At 37.1% G+C, this 16536-nt stretch overlaps 1 protein-coding gene across 3 annotated transcripts in view; it reads left to right on the plus strand.

Moving 5' to 3' along the window:
• Window positions 1-16536, plus strand: part of LOC150087442 (uncharacterized) — a 667812-nt gene that overhangs the window by 575853 nt on the left and 75423 nt on the right. Inside the window, exon 22 of one of the 3 annotated variants that reach the window (XR_016546883.1) lies at window positions 11827-11911. The exons of the other annotated variants lie outside the window; for them this stretch is intronic. The gene's annotated coding sequence lies outside the window, so the exon portion shown is untranslated. The remainder of the gene's footprint in view (window positions 1-11826; window positions 11912-16536) is intronic. 3 annotated transcript variants of the gene reach the window in all.

The raw sequence follows: 16536 nt of genomic DNA on the forward strand, positions 1-16536 counted from the left end.
AGAAACATTGAAATAAGTTCAAAAACCACTATCAGTCACATACCACTGGGAAAATAAAGGATCGTCAGGATTGTAAAAAGCCAAAATATACAGAATTTATTTTATCTATATAGTAATTCCAGGAGTACTGTAAATAAATTAAACGAATTTTAGCTTTTAATTGGATCCACTAATGGTGACATAATAGGACTAACCAAGATATAGTGCGATCCAGACAGGGGAAATTTCATTATGGTGAGTACAGAATGTTCAGGAGAGATAAGGAGGATTGAAGGAGAGGGGAAGTCCTATCAAAAGCACTCTGAAAGCGATCAGACTGTATACGGAGTCATATCACGTTCAGATGGATAAAGAGTCTGTAGTGTACAAGATGACTTGCAGTAAAGGAAAAATGATGGTCGGTATACATTACAGGCCAAGCGATTCTGGAAAAAATCTCTTTAGGCAACGTGGATAGTCATCCAACTGTGAATGTTCATTATGACCAACTTCAACCTGATTCTAATATATTTAAAATTGTGAATTGGCAATACGCAGTGTAAAAACAGATTCTTGAGCTGTCTGGGTGATTATTATTTATTCCAACATGTCAGAGAAAGTACAAGGGGCTCGCTCTAACATCCTAGACTTCATTCTCACCAACGATCCAAACTGCATTCAAAATTTGACAATATAGGAACCAACAATCGGTATGACCACGATGTCATAAAATGGGTAGTGTCCAGAATTTATGGGCTCAAAGGAAAACGCAAGAACTTCAATTTCAAAAGAGAAGGATAAAGTAGATTGAAGAACTTCTTGGTTCTATAAACTGGAAAGAAAAAACTATACGCTGTTAGATGCAAGATCATCATGGAAAGTATTCACCTTGGAAACTGCAAAGGCATTTGTTCCAAGGAAGAAATTATTATTATTATTATTATTATTATTATTATTATTATTATTATAGCAAGCGTTTACCTTCACCCCTCTAACACAGACGACCAGCCAGAAGAGTGTACAAAAAAGGCAAAAATAGCAATCATTTACAATAGTTACAAAATGCAATTACTGACAGTATTACAAGAAGAAATTATTTACAGTATCTTACAAAAGTAAAAGTTCAACAGTGATTTCATGTTGCATTAAGCTTTGATTACTTGCTTATTACATATTTTTATATTATATTACTAAAATTCACTTATTACAGGGTATTACTTCTTGACATAACACTACATCTCGTTCCACCTTCTTTATCCAAGAAGTTTCCATCAGGATGCTCCCGTGCTATAGATGAAGTAAGGTGTAGGCTTCAGAGAGGATCTTCACTCTGTATTGCGACTCTGACAATGTTTCAACAAGGTCTATTACCAATGAATTAAAAAGGTTGACTTCGTTATTTGGAAAGAAATTCTTTAGACAGGAGAGGTTGGACAGCAAAGAATGTAAAGATAGGCAAAGTTTGTCATTACTGTGTCCAGCACGTGGAATAGAGTAAAGCCTTGAAGACTGGGGGTGTCAACCACGCCGGTAAGCATTTGAGAAAGAATATTGCTGGATGCTATGCGAACTCGCCAGGGTGTGATATTCAGGTTTGTATACAGAACAGCCTTGGAGACGGTAAATGGGTTGCCTGTGACCCTATTCATCCATCGCATTATTCAGTATACGACTGCCAAAATCTGTTTACATGCAACGGCGGAGCAGAAGACCAAATTGCAGATGCGTAAACGGCAATTGGCTGTAGGCACAGCTGAACGGTATCTTCCGACTACATCGACGTTAAGTAATCTCGTCAGTTCTCGCGAATCACCCACATCGCCGAGTATGTCTTCGTTTTCACGGTTGAAAAATGGTTCTGAAATGTAAGGCCCTCATCCCATATCAAGCCGAGGTCGGTGTTAGTGTGTTAGTTGTCTGACGGCCGATGTCGGTGTGAGACTTCACTTTCTTTATCTGTAAACTGTTGTGATAGGCTCTGATGTCATTTTTGATTCACTTTTTCGTAAAGGTAATTTGAGCTGGTTTAGATCTGTTTATCTCCAGACATATTTGTTGTAGAAGCTACAAAGCTGTTAAACAGGGCGGAGACTTGCTGATTTAAGAGGCGAGTCTGTTCAGCATCTTTCGATGTTATATACAATTTTACGTCGTCTGCACGTGATGTAAAATCAGCGTATCTTGCTAGGAAAGGTTCAATGGCACCAGCGAACAGCAGACACAGGACACCTACCTGCGGTACTCTCCGTATTATAATGCACTAACGCACTCCTGTTGGAAGGATTTATGGCTGATGATCAGTTGTCTTGGTGTAAGGATGAGGTTGGTGGTTTTTAGCAGGCTTCCTCTAATATCAAATAATTTTTCCAGAATGAAGATGTGAGCCAGAATCGAGAGCTTATCATAAGCAGGTAATACATCAAAATATATGAACTCCAGCTGAGATTTACTGTTGAGAGATGTTTGAATTTTAAATAGGATGTCCAGTAGATTAGTATAAGTAGATATTTTGGTGATCACAGTATGAAGATGTTCATATCTGTGAGAGAAGCATTTGTCGATGAGTGCTGATAAGACAGTTTCCTAAAATACTTTTAATATGGAGTAGCTCACAAATAGCCCTGAAATCCTTAGGCTCTTTAAAGTTTCTTCTTTTGGGTGTATGGGATGAACCCTTTATTAGCTTGGTCATGAGTATCAGTAATTTAATTTCTGAGTAAATATTGTTAGGAAGGGACTCCACACTGTAGGCCTGCACACTTTGACCATGAATAGAGAAAAGCCATCAGGTTTTATTGGGAAGTCTGTTGATGGTATTTATAATGTGTTGTTTTGTTAGGATATAGTTGAAAGAGTTTGTCTGGAGTGGATAAAGAAATCACTTAGGTCTTGGGTCTGATGGCACCTGGCTAAAAGTCAAAAGGTATTTGACTTTTAGCCAGGTACCATGCAAAGTCAAATTCCTGAAATACCTCTCTTCCATATGAAAATTCTTGTTTCATTTGGATGTAATACGTTTGGAGTGGTTTATTCTGTTGAGTACCAGCTGCCTGATTTCATTTAGTTTATATTTAAGGTTGGTTTTGATTTTATTGGCGCATTAGCTACTAAGGCTATAATGCGCCATTATATTTAAGGAAGGTGGCCCGCTCTTTCTTGTAGAAGTGGTAGTCAGCTAAGTTATGACACTATTTTAAAAATGCTTTTTGTTTCCTCTTGAATGCTTCTCTGACTTCAGCATTAAACTATGTGTTAGAACTTCCAGAGAATGTTATTTGCTTGGAAACTCCTAGGTTGGCAATTTCAACTACACTGGTGTGAAAAATTTAAGGACCAGTCAGGTTTTCACCTGTAGCTTCTCATAGGAGTCGGCTCGGTATGGGAAAGGTATACCAAAGGAACCTCGTGAGGTACATAAATGATGAAGGAAACAACACTGACACAACAACGGAAACAAGTGTACATAGGGACTTTATTCAAAAATGGCAACATTGCACTGACTATGTTGCCATGCTATGTGACCATAATACAGATGCATCACTGCCAAAGATGGAACAAAGGGAAGAGATAGTCCTCAGTAGGAGATATGGCCACCCCTAGTGTCAATGCAGGCGGCTTTGTACCGCCTGACCATACTTAGAACAATGTTGTTGATATGTTCTTGCGGTATCATCTTCCATTCCTCTGTCAGCGCCATCTTCAGCTGGTGAACATTTTCTGGTGGGTGTAGACGTGCCGCTAGTCGTCTCCCCAGAGCGTCCCATATGTGTTCGATAGGATTTAGATTGGCGGAAACGGGCAGACCAATCCATACGAACAGTGTCCTAATTTTCCCAAAGCATATCACAGCTGCAGTGCGATGGGGTATGGCGTTATCATCCATAAGCACGAATTCGGGGTCAACGGCACCTCGGAACAGGCGCACATGGGGAAGGATTACCTCAGTACAGTAGCGTGCACCGGTTACAGTAGTGCCTTCCAGTATCTGGAATTGTGTACGTCCATCCAAGATAACGCCTCCCCAGACGAGAACACCTCGACTGCCATATCGATCCCTTTCAGCGATGTTTGCGGGGTGATAGCCGAGTGGTCAGGAGCAGGAGTGCAATAGCACACGCTCTTTGAGTAGACCGGGGTTCAAACTCCTGACTGCTAAATACGGTCAATTTGCCAACCCGCACTGGACCAGCGTGTCAGGTTATGGTCCAATTCCCTCAACATGAATTGGGAGGAGGTTTCCATCCTGCAGTGGGTTGATAATGGCTGCAGTTTACTTTTTTACTTTTGCCGTGTGCCAACCTCTCGCCAGATTAGCTGACGTCCAGAATCGCTGCTGAGACTGAATCTACTCTCATCAGTAGAGTACCTTAAGTAAGGATTTTGTGGATGTAACCTTAAGAAATAGTGTTGGTCCTTAAGTTTTGTACACCAGTGTAGCTGGTTTGCCAGGTTGGATATGGCGATGTCTATTGATTCATGTTGTAAATTCTTCCAGTTCACTTTTTGACACGTGAAAGGATGACTTCTGGGTTTAAGAACTTGATGGAGTATACTGTTTTGGTCATCACTTCTTCATTCCCGAATTCTTCGCTCGTTTGAATCATTAGTAACGTTAAACTCAAACGTAATAAGAAAGTGATCATAAGAGAAGCTGTGGTGTTCAGGTGATCAGATTAAAGTGTACGAAATTGTGGAATAAACGATCCACATCTGATTTTCACTGGCAGGAGATGAAGGGCTAAGCCAAATATCCCAATCTAGTGGGCTAAGCCAAATATCCCAATGACTGTTATAAGATCTTCAATGGCCTAATCATGTCTCGGCGTAGGCATGTTAAAATCGCCTATAATGAATGTCGGGGTATTGGGGATTTGATTGGTTACTGCTTATGCTATTCACCCTGTGAATTTTCTATATGAGTCTGGAGTAAGTTTCTTAAAAGAGCTATGCCAAAGTGGATAATAACAACAGAGGTCCAGGGTGAAACTGAGCAAATCAAAAAGCAAGAAATAGTTAAAAACTATCCCAATATACTTATTTATATTAGTATACATGCGTATACGCAACAAAACTGCTAATGGGGTAAGAATAGCGAAAACTGAATACGAGAAATCACTAGGAAAGACGCCAAAAAAGTGAATATATTTTCGTACCCGAATACAAAAAAAAAGAGAGTGAATCAGACTCCTTATTTGATAAATGGAAAAGTCAAAAAAACAAAAAAATAATAAATAAATAAATAATAATACGGCATAGTTTACGGCTAAAGCCTCAGGTTACGTAAATAGTTTAACTAATCCTAATTAGTTAAACTATTTACGTAACCTGAGGCTTTAGCCCTAAACTATACCGTAATCTAAATTACTCTACACCATCAGGCATCTCTCATATTGTGGATTTATACTTCGCAACTGGGTTGTGATGAATGCAACACCAGGGTACCTGCCCACCCAATGAAGAGGGACCAAGCTGCCCTGAAACGGTGCCGTCCAAGGAGCCTTATGGCCGCCGAGCTTCCTCGATGGGCAGCAATAGTCTCCCCCTTTTGGGGAGGGCGCTGCTGTTTCGAGGAAAATATAACACCTGGTGAGAGAGTTGAAGAAACAACTGTCCCTTTCCTTCTTCTTCTTCTTCGGCATCTTCTTCCTCTACCTCTTCCACTATCGCTTTCCTACATCTTTACTGCTTTCTTGGTCTAATAGGGACAGTGTGAGAATGACTGAGAATCATCATCCCATACCATATTTCAAACGGTGCCGTATGGGTGATGGTATCCGCTAACAACAGTCTTCTCCTATGGTGAAGCATTACTTATTCGAGGTAGTGCAATACCATGGCAACTCGTTGTGAAGGTATTCACAATATGAGATATACTTAATGATGCTGTTTGATTGTTATTTGGTTTTTAAGAGCATTAGCAGCTAAGGCCATATTGCTCCAGGGGGATATACGGTGGTCATTCCCTGACCTTTCCGCATCCTCCGTATTTGGTGGGCACAGGCTCGAACTCCGGTCTAATCAAGAAGCGTGTGCTACGCACTGCTGCTCCTGGCTAAGGAGGCGCCCTTAATGATGCCAATTTATAACTACTTGTGTAGTTGGCTATGTACAGAAATGATGCAAATGCACTAACTTGTACATTAGATAAAGAATAATAATAATAAATAAAACAGAAGTGGCAGACAAATGGAATAGGTTATTTTCAAAAATTTACATTTAAAAGACCATTCGAGCATGAGAAATCAGTGATAGGAAGTTTGTTGTAAATTAAGCGATATATGAATATCGGAGAAAAAATGGGGTGGGGGGCGGAAAATGCTACTGAAATTGAACTAGGGTAAAGTTGATTACAACAGAAGTTACATCGTGCACTATAGGAGTGGACTGTATACATCAAATCCTATTATACAAAAAATAGCTGACTTATGTGCATTATCCTACTGTGAACGTTAATGAGATCATCATTAGACTCTCGTACGATCCTCCCTTCCCCGGATTAATGTCTTCTCAACCCATAAAGGAGGTGCAAAAGATGTGATGGGCAACTATAAACCAGCAGTTTCACTTGAGCGATGGGAAAAATCGAGGAGTATATTGTTAAGTATTTTATACACGACGATTTTGAAAGGAATGGTATCCTCGATGGGATACAGCATGGAGTCATGAATTGTTATGACCAAATCATAAAACATTTTGATGCAAGAAACAACTTTTACATTATTTACCTGGACTTCAACAAAGCTTTTGTTAGAGTCTCCATAAAAGGCTATTATATAAACTGGATAAAATTGGGATTAATGGCAAGATGATTAGGGGCTGGCAAAAAGATAGGAGATAGAGAGTAGTCAGAAATTAACATACATCAGGGTGTACCAGTGTAGTTAGTGGGATCTGTGTTGGGGCCACTTCTATTACTCTTCCTTAATGACATTGATGAGGGAGTGCAGAGGGAAATTATCAAAGTTTTCTGGTGGTTAAAAGGTAAGAAGAGTAGTTTATGACCAGAACTAGGTCGTTTTGGCTCAAAATGACTCATATCGGTTGCACAAATAGTCTGTAAAATGGCAACTGAAGTTTAAGGCTTCTAAATGACAGGTTTTGCATCTGAGAAAGAGAAATCTAGTAGTTATTTATAAGATAGGGGAAGAGAATTTGTTCAGGACGAAAAAAGACTCAGGGTATGATACAATTAGTATGAAATTTACCATGCAGTGTAAACAGGCGATTAGAAAGGTATATGGTGTCCTGTCTGTGATATACAGAGTGCGGCAATTGAAAAACGAGACATATTATGAGACGAGTGCTGGTGCTGCCATCTACTAGAAGTAAACATAAAATGAAAGAGTGATTATTCCTCGAGCACCGCAGTCAAGGTCAGCTGAAATTTCCGTCGTTTCAGGAGAGACATGCAGTTCGTGTCTCTCCTGTGTTTTGCCAGATAAACTGCATGTCTCTCCTGTGCTTCTAGAAAGGGTTCAAAGCAGAGCAACCAGAGATTCCATATGAAGAATGGCTTAGAAGACGAGGACTACAAAACTTGACAATTGAACATCTCAGAGGGTGGGACCTGATTAAGGTACATAAAGTTGTTAACGCAAGTTTATTTTCACTGGTAAGGGTCACAAATATGAAATTAAAAAAAAACAGAAGGAGCTAGATATTTTAAAGGTAGATTTACCTTCAGGCAGCGTGTTTTAGATCTTTGATATAAACTGCCTTCAAAAGTGATTTCGAAGTGGAGAGCTTTGTAAAATAAAGCGATCTTGAACAGCCACTCTCATGGTGATGAGGAAAGTGTGATTGGCTAAACCCCCCCCCCCCTTGGTAGATGCAGGAACATTGCGCTACCTTGCACCGTTCAAGTAATTATAATATTAATATTAATTATCTCCCTTTTTAGACTTTACTTTCCATATTTCTTTTCAGTTTATCTTACTTCCAATTTGGCTAATTACCCTTATTTGGCTTTCCCTTATTATTACTTCCTTTTCATTACAAATCTTTTAACTGAATACTACATATGAAACCAATATATAGATTATGGAAGTTGTCTTGAACTCTACAAATCGATGAAAACGTATTTCTCACTTACAAAATCCAATCTGTATGTATATAGCTTCTCTCAAAATCGAAATTATAGTGTTTTATGTATTGTACTCGTTAAATATATGTGACTCAATCCATACCGAATTTGTGCATTTTAATTTTTTTAAAGTTCCTACGAAACTGTCACACATAATACTTATCATATATAATATCTATATTTTAAATGGACACATCATTCAATTCAGTTATCTCTTTTACTTTAATCGCCTACATTAAAATTTTAACCTTAACTTAAATTTATTTTCAGTTTACCTTTAACATTTATTTTCAATGTATAAGTATCTGTATCTCCATTAACTTACATTAGACACTTCCCCTTCTAAAACTGTATAGAAATTCTTGCACAAGTCTTTATAATGAAAATTTTTCTGGACTTACATTTCTCCACAAGATCTTCTATTCATCAATCATTCTATGAATCTCACCATGATTTCTGTGTTTACATGGTTTTTTTTGTCTGCATCCCCCAGGAATATAACCCTATCATGAGAACGATTGATTCACAAGACAATTCTAAAACTAAAAGTCTTATGGCGCTAAAAAATGCCCCACCAAACGTTTGAAACCATGGATTTGGTAAATCGTTTCGTGGTGCGCTCCACCTCCCATTCTCACAGGCGGCAGTTAGGGATGCTCTCTCTCCCATCAACCAGCAGAAATTGAAAATACTTTTCGTTACGACGGGAGGAACTTTTTTTAGTCGTGGCCGAAATTTAGGTGTTTCATTCCATCTCACATGAACTTTATAACTACAATATATTGAAGATTCGTGGTCTTAATTTTATTGGCGCAAATTCTAACAAACCAATCGCAATATCCAATAATGTCTACTTCCTGCAGCAGTTACTTCTCTTAATTTCCTTGTCCCACATGGTTATGAAATCTCGACCTAACAGTGTATCTATGGGTAAAATTCAAAAGAGCTATCAGGTATACTGACCAAATTCCCTCTACTGTTCAACAACACAAGGACACTATCCAGTCTGCATGGATAAATATAATGGAGAAACATTACTAACACGTGAAACTCATACCGAGACACCCTTTAAACATAATCTTCTAGCAGAGATATACACATTTTTCTACGTGTCGTGAATAAGGAAGATATGGCATGCACTATATTGCGAAGGAGATAACTATTCATAAACAGTTTTTGTTTTGTTTTTATATTTGTGAGCTATGAGAATTGAAAAAGGAGAATACCCGTTCTAAGTAAGTTACGCTGCTTCCCTTTTATTGTACCGTGGCGTAGACATCAAGTAACCTTCAAGTAACATCAGTGATACCGTGACTCCTGGACTGGTAATCAATAAAGATGATCTGCTCTTGTTCCAAAAACTGAATATATCGCCTTGCCAGAAATGCGCCCGCCTGTTCCAAATCTGAGAGAGAAAATAATCATGTTTATATTAGCAGATGCCGGTTTGTCCTCATAGCTAAAGTCGTATGTCCATAACTTGCTCACCATGCTCAAATGACAAAAAAATTGCTCACTTAGTCAAGCGAACGAAAGTGTCGAAATACCTGGGTTATGGGCAAAGAAATTCGGACTTCTAGGCATAATACAGTTTATCTATAAACTGTGTGTTTTTTAAAGCCAGTTTGTCTGCTTCCAGGTATAAAACTGGAAGAAGACTGGGGTCAATCCCTGGGATTTGAAACCTGTTGCCCATGTTTCACTCCGAGAAAACTCTTGGGGAGGAGGAGAGAGTTCCTCGCGCCACCAATGAAATTTAAACCCAGACTTTTCCAAACGAGTGGTAAGTGAAACAGCCATCATCCTGCGATGGGTGCCACCCGAACGAATATTCATCTCGACTTTATGAAGAGGTCAGTAGCCAATGCTTAATGGTTCTAACTGTTGATTCATGTTCAATCACAACAGATTATTATATTACCGATACGTGAACAATCTCAGTGGTGATACTAGTCTTTCTGCCATGCCTTGAAGCATTTGAAGTTGAGGGGCGATCACATAATGGTCGTCTTTCAGCGTCAAGTAGCAGAACTGCTTTTTCACTGTTATTAACATCTTTAATAACATTATTACTAGCATATTCACTAGCACTATTAATAAAATCTTTACTAACAATGATACTAGCATTTTTATTTTCTTTATTGCTCTCACTGGTACTATTTCTACTGTAGCCTGTAAAATTTAAATCGTTCATTTATCTCATGTTTATGATAGTTATTCAGAAATAAAATGCAATGATGCGATTTTCATTACCCTACCCTTGAACAGTTATCAATATACGCAGTCATCAACACACACACACACTTTTTGGTATAACATATTTCAAATCGGTGGTGTGAACATAAAGGCAAGTTAATAAAAAAAACCTTTAAGAAGATTCCAACTGCCTTTGCATACATTTCCACACGCCGTAACCGTAGACTTGTTAAATGACAAGTCAATGACGCAAGGCATTTTTATGGGTTTTTTAGCACAACATAGCTGAGTTAGTCGGAATCAGGTGAGGACTGCAAGGTTTTTTTCGTCCTGTAAACTCAGTGTTTTTGTCCAGAAAACCGATCGAAGAATAGAAGCAGGTACAGATACAATATAGTGACGCATCACAGCCTCAGTTGCTTTGGCGATTAAAACACACATAACCTAACCTAAACTTATTATATGACGAATTCCTAGAAAATGTGCTTTAAAAATCAAATCAGATACGGAAGGCCCATAGCACTAATTCAAGAAAGAAATCTGCAACAGGCGTATAAGAGGTCCAAAGATATCTTCTAAGGACTATACCACCAGTCGGAAAACTACAAAGATGTTAATAAAGTCTCTTGCATTCATGCAAAATCACAAAAAGTTATTGGTATCACGGATATTCCTAGGAGGTTAGAATCACTTATTGAGACTGATTTATACTGTTATTATAAAGCTGACCAGGAAAATCCCAATAAGATGATTCTGTATATCATAATGGATAAAAAGTCCAGAAAAACCATTCCAGGAAATGTTCCTTATCAGACCATCAGAAACATGAGAAGATAAAATTTTGCTGATTGTGAAACCGTGGCAATAGTAATGTAACGTTGAATATTTTAACGGTACAAATTCAAACATTTTACATCTGTTCATTTATAAACGAAAAACTTGGCTGCGCATACTTCCAAGAGGATAAGATCATTGTACATGGATGCAATGCTCACAAAATAATGCTACCAAAAGAAGTTTTCGGCGAAAGGAATATTTCAAAGGGACTTTGCCCTCTATACCCTTTTTTGTTTGAAGGACATTAAGAGAACGTGGAAATAACACAACAAAAAAATGTATGGTTATGACAGAGAATGGTATCTCATTCTACTGTAAACAGGTCTGTCAAAGTATCGCAGAGGAACTCTGAAAATATGGTTGTACCTCTGACCCGATCCAGTAATGGTTGATTCCAGCCGATCTTATAATTCAAAGGTAAGCAGACATATATGCGCTCGTAGCATATAGTTATTTTCGATCGCCTTTTATTTTAAAAAGATATATATTATAAATAATTATATTATAAAGCACAGTGTAAGGTATTTGGGAGTTTCATGGGACAGGATAATTGATAATTTAGGTTTCACCTCTGAATTCTAACGGTTAATTTTTTCGTAAAGGTGCTTTTTTTTTACATACTAAATGTGTATAATAATGTTCTACAATATAAGTTTTAAGATGTTCATTCATAAAGAAAAACCTTTTCTCGGCCTAATTTCTTAAACAGACCATTTCCACCTTTGTTGCAGTGCGTCAGGGTGCCCGATAGCAAACAGAAATAAAATACGGCATGAACCAATAGGAAGTGAGGGAAGGCCTGTCAAGGCTGAAGGGGTGAGGTATGAGCTGGTTCTACTGTACCAGTTAGTTCCATATATTCTGTATTCAGAAGCTTCTTATAATACATGCGGGTTTTAATTAATATCTTTTTATTGCTGTTCTTCGTGTGATTATTACATGTAGAAATATGCATATTGCTATACATTACTTTTAGCATGTCGATATGCTAAATAACGCACGTATTTAATACAGAGAAGAGTAAATTTAATCTCAATACGTGTGTTAAAGTTACTTTTGTCAGTTATTTTACTGTTTTTATTGTTTGAAAATGTCTTTTAAAACATTAAGTTTATTGACAGTTTAAAATAACAGTTCATAAATAAAAAGATGATTAACAAAATACAACAGAAATTATGAGTGATATATATGAAGAAACAAAAAATATTGTTGCTTCTCCGGGGAAGGTCAATAAATGTATACAAATCACATGGCTAAAGTATGAATAAATATCCCATGTTTTTATTTCTAAACTAAAAAGAATTTTTAGCACAGAAAAGTTTGCCAATATTTCTAAACAGCTACTTTCATATCATTATCTCTGACTAGCATTTCCTGATATTACTCGAGGAATTTCATTTAATGTCGAATTTTTTTTTTTTTTTTTTTTTGGTAGTTGTTGGCGCATCGGCTTCTGTGGCTATAATGCACCTCCCAAGGTTTTTGCAGTACTTTGATCCAAGCCCGAGGCGGGATTCGAACCCGCGACCTTTGGGTTGCTAGGCAGGTACTTTACCCACCCGGCTAGCCCGGTCGGCAACGTCGAACTAACCTAAAAGAAAAGTGAAAGCGATTATATAAGTATTCCTATGAATAAGGTTTGATGGCTGACAAAATCTTCGACTATCTAAGTCTTGACTAATCACCGGTCATATTTGACACATAAATAACTGCAATTTATATAAGCCATAAAATAAAATATACAATTGCAAAATGTATAATATAAATATAGTATACTATTATATAATTTAAATCAGTTAAAGCTAACTTTCAATTATCAGCACAATTTATTCCATGATAAAAAAAAAAGTTATTTATTAACTAACAAAACAAGTATCTACTTATCCATGTAATCACGACCGGCGTATATTTTATCATTTTTAATTTTGCTTTTAACTAATTGTAATTTAAACTAGAATTATTTATTTGTCAAGTATAACTGACAATTATGCAAGAGATGGTGGGAAAGATAAATATAACTAAATATTCTTAGAAAAGTTTTATTTTAATCAATAGTGAAACCCATGTTTAGTCTCTAGAGCAAAGTTTCCGGCACCCCCTCCCCCCCCATACTTCTCCTTCAACCCATGCACGGTACTAAGTACTATAGGTTTTGATACCTTTCGTGTTTGGGGTTTTCATAAAAAAAAAAAAAAAAATCAAGAATTAACTGAAGGCCAGATAACTCGAACATCGGTGAAGCTTAGTTTATGAAAATGGTACCATTTTCACTGCTTTTTAATCAGTTAGTCAAAAATCTTAAAATACCGACAAGCTGACCATGGCACAATATGTCTTCATAATAAAAATAATATTTAATTTCCCTGTTAAAGTTCTGTTAACTGACTGGAAATTAAGAGGAGGAAGCGTTTACACATCATTTCAAAATTTTGACATTAATTACTTAATAAATAGGATCTCAGAGATTAAAACATTTGTAAATTTTTGAAATTAACGAATCCTAAAATTAAAATGAATCGAGCGAATGCATAGAAGAAGCGTGTTGCTTTCTGTACAGAAAAATAAATAGCTGAATTTCGGCATCCAGTATCTATAGAATGATTCTAATTCATTGCAAGAAGTATGCAAATACTTTTTACTAATACAGTATATGAGAAGTTTATCAACAGCATTTGATTATCAATTTTGAATATAATATATATACTGAAATTATATAGTAAATACCTACATTATAATCATTATTGAACTACAGAGAGAAATCTAACATCATATTTATACCAATTGAACTACATTGGATTTAAAAAATTCCTGTTGGTTTCTGGACACTTACTCGAGATTTTAAGCCGAATATGTTTGTCATTCTTTACTTGCACATATAAATTTTTTTTTCATGTCGCAAAAGGTTGGTTTCGGATAAATTCTTTGGAGAAAGTTGTGGACCAAAGGTTGAGATCTCGAAATCATGCAAAAGTCTAGGCGATGTTGACTACAGAATTCGACAACTAGACGTCTAAGAGGAGATCTGATTAAGGGGAATAAGGCTGAATGGATTGAGTAAGATGGATGAGGAACGTTTGTTCTTCCTGGTGAGTGAGACACGAACCAGAAGATACAAATATTAAATCTCAGGAAATAACAGAAAAGTGGATCGCATGAAGTTCACCTATGGGCAGCGGGTTGCCTCCTAATGTGCCGAGTCTGATTTAAGTTAAAAACAGAACAACTGTCATCTGGCTAGTACCTTGTGAGATGAGACTAGTAAAAATATTGTTTTTGGTCAATTTTTATTATTATTATTTTATTTATTTTTGGATGATGCAGAAAAAGATCGCTTCCCTTCATCATTCGACCTTACTATTTTTTTTTTCCTCGCCCTTTTTCCCATTATATATATGGAGTCAGCGTTTTATTGTTTTGGCATGAAATGCTTATGGCGGGATGCCCTTCCTGACGCCAACCCTCACACTTTATTCGGGCTGGGGATATGCGGTGGTCATTCCCTGGCCTTCCACATCCTCCGTATTTTGTGGTCACCGGCTCGAACCCCGGTCTAATTAAGAAGCGTGGGCTACGCACTACTGCTCCTGTCCACCTGGCTATAGAGGCGCCATTATTCGACCTTACTAATACTAATACTAAAATTAACCAAATTTAAACATGCCTGAAAAAATATCAAACTGATTTTGTTCAAATTTTATGCCCAATGCAATGTCAGGATTTTTGTTTTAAATAGAGTATTCCATTTCTATCAATAGCCGACTACCTAATGCGATGCACCGGCTAGATACAGTAACGAATAAGAGAAGAAATACATATCCAGCCTTAATATTTTAGCTGTTACAGGTATTTCTCATTTTAAATTGCATCCTTCCCGCCTAAACATTTCTTTATAACATATTCATCCGAATTTATTTGATAAGTTACACGATACGCAGCCAATCTGTTTTGGAAGTTCTTTCACAAGTCATAAGGAGCCACGACAACTACCAGCCTGCCTAAAACATGACAACTAAATCGTATATACCAGGCCTTAGAAAAAGCTCTGCAATCATCGAAATTTTTTTTAATTGCTATTGTTTTTATTTTTATTTTTTATTGTTTTTATTATTTTTTTATTTTTTGATGCAAGTATTTTATGGTTTCAGTACTTGATAGCGATTTCTTAACGGACACTATTTCCGATTTACTATATTTTAACAGCCCGGGAATTTGTTGCTCATATCCGAATTTATCGCTGAAAATTCCAGAATAAAAAAAAAAAAATTCTGTTTTATGGTCCGGCACGACCACATAGATCAGAAGAGTTTACAATGAATCACTTCAACAAGCATACAAAAACATAAAATCATATGTAGTAGTGAGGCAGGGTTGAACCATGGTCAATACAAACGCGTGTATTTCTGTACTTCTGTATTGGCCACTCGAATACGTCTTGAGGAAAAGTCAGGCTCGCTCTGCCTGGAGGTAGCTCACTACAGCGTCGAATGAAGAGACTGCAGTGAGCCATATTGACGACTGGAGGACTTTAGAAATCCTTCCAGTCATCAACATGGAATCCACACCTCTCCGAACGACTGGCAGACGACGATGTATCGTGCGGACTGCTGAGAGCCACGGAGAGCATCAGTCGAAGAATTCAAATAAAAACTATCATCTTACGGTTACTAGAAAACAATCTCATTCACCCATGTGTACGTCTAAATTGCATGTGTTCTCTAGTCAGTTTTCCTGTTTTGCCGGATTTAAAAACCCGAGTTTCTGGACATAATTTTGCTGTTCTCACCTAAGACTCTCACTTCAGGCTCATAACAATACTTTACTGGAATAATCATATGGAATTATCTCACATGCCACTTTTGACAAGCGCGTTGTAGGTTTAATTAATTCATTTAGTGTAAGAAATATTTTTATTACAAGCATTATGTGATCGCTTTAGATTTCTCTCTCTCTCTCTCGACGAAGAACAAAATGAATGGGAACTGTTTTAGCTATTGATTTTAATTTAACTAACATACTAAATTTATGTTATTTAATTTAAATAACATACTAAAATAAAATGAAAATCAACATATGTCGATTAAAATATAATGCCACTATACAGAGTTGTTCTTTTTAAAACGCAACCCATAATTGCCAGTTTCCGTATGTTGTTTGTGCGAAGTTTTATTTATTATTGGTAGAGGGAGCTGACTGGGTTTAACCAGTGAGCCATAACTTTTTTGATCAAGAAAGATGATTCGGACTCTTGAACAAAGAATATTCATAGCAAAGAATTGTTTTGGTAAGAAATCGTGCTCACTGTGCCAAGAAACTTTGAAATAATTCCCACAAGTCCCAGAAGTTGAAGTTCCAAACTAAACCACAATTTACAGCCTTGTTAGAAAGTCTGCAGAAAGAGAATCTGTGTTCGATCGAAAGCATACTCGCAGGGGCACAAAAGT

The sequence above is a fragment of the Mastigoproctus giganteus genome, chromosome 4, assembly GCF_048544385.1.
Source record: "Mastigoproctus giganteus isolate SK-2022 chromosome 4, ASM4854438v1, whole genome shotgun sequence".
Lineage (NCBI taxonomy): Eukaryota > Metazoa > Arthropoda > Arachnida > Uropygi > Thelyphonidae > Mastigoproctus > Mastigoproctus giganteus.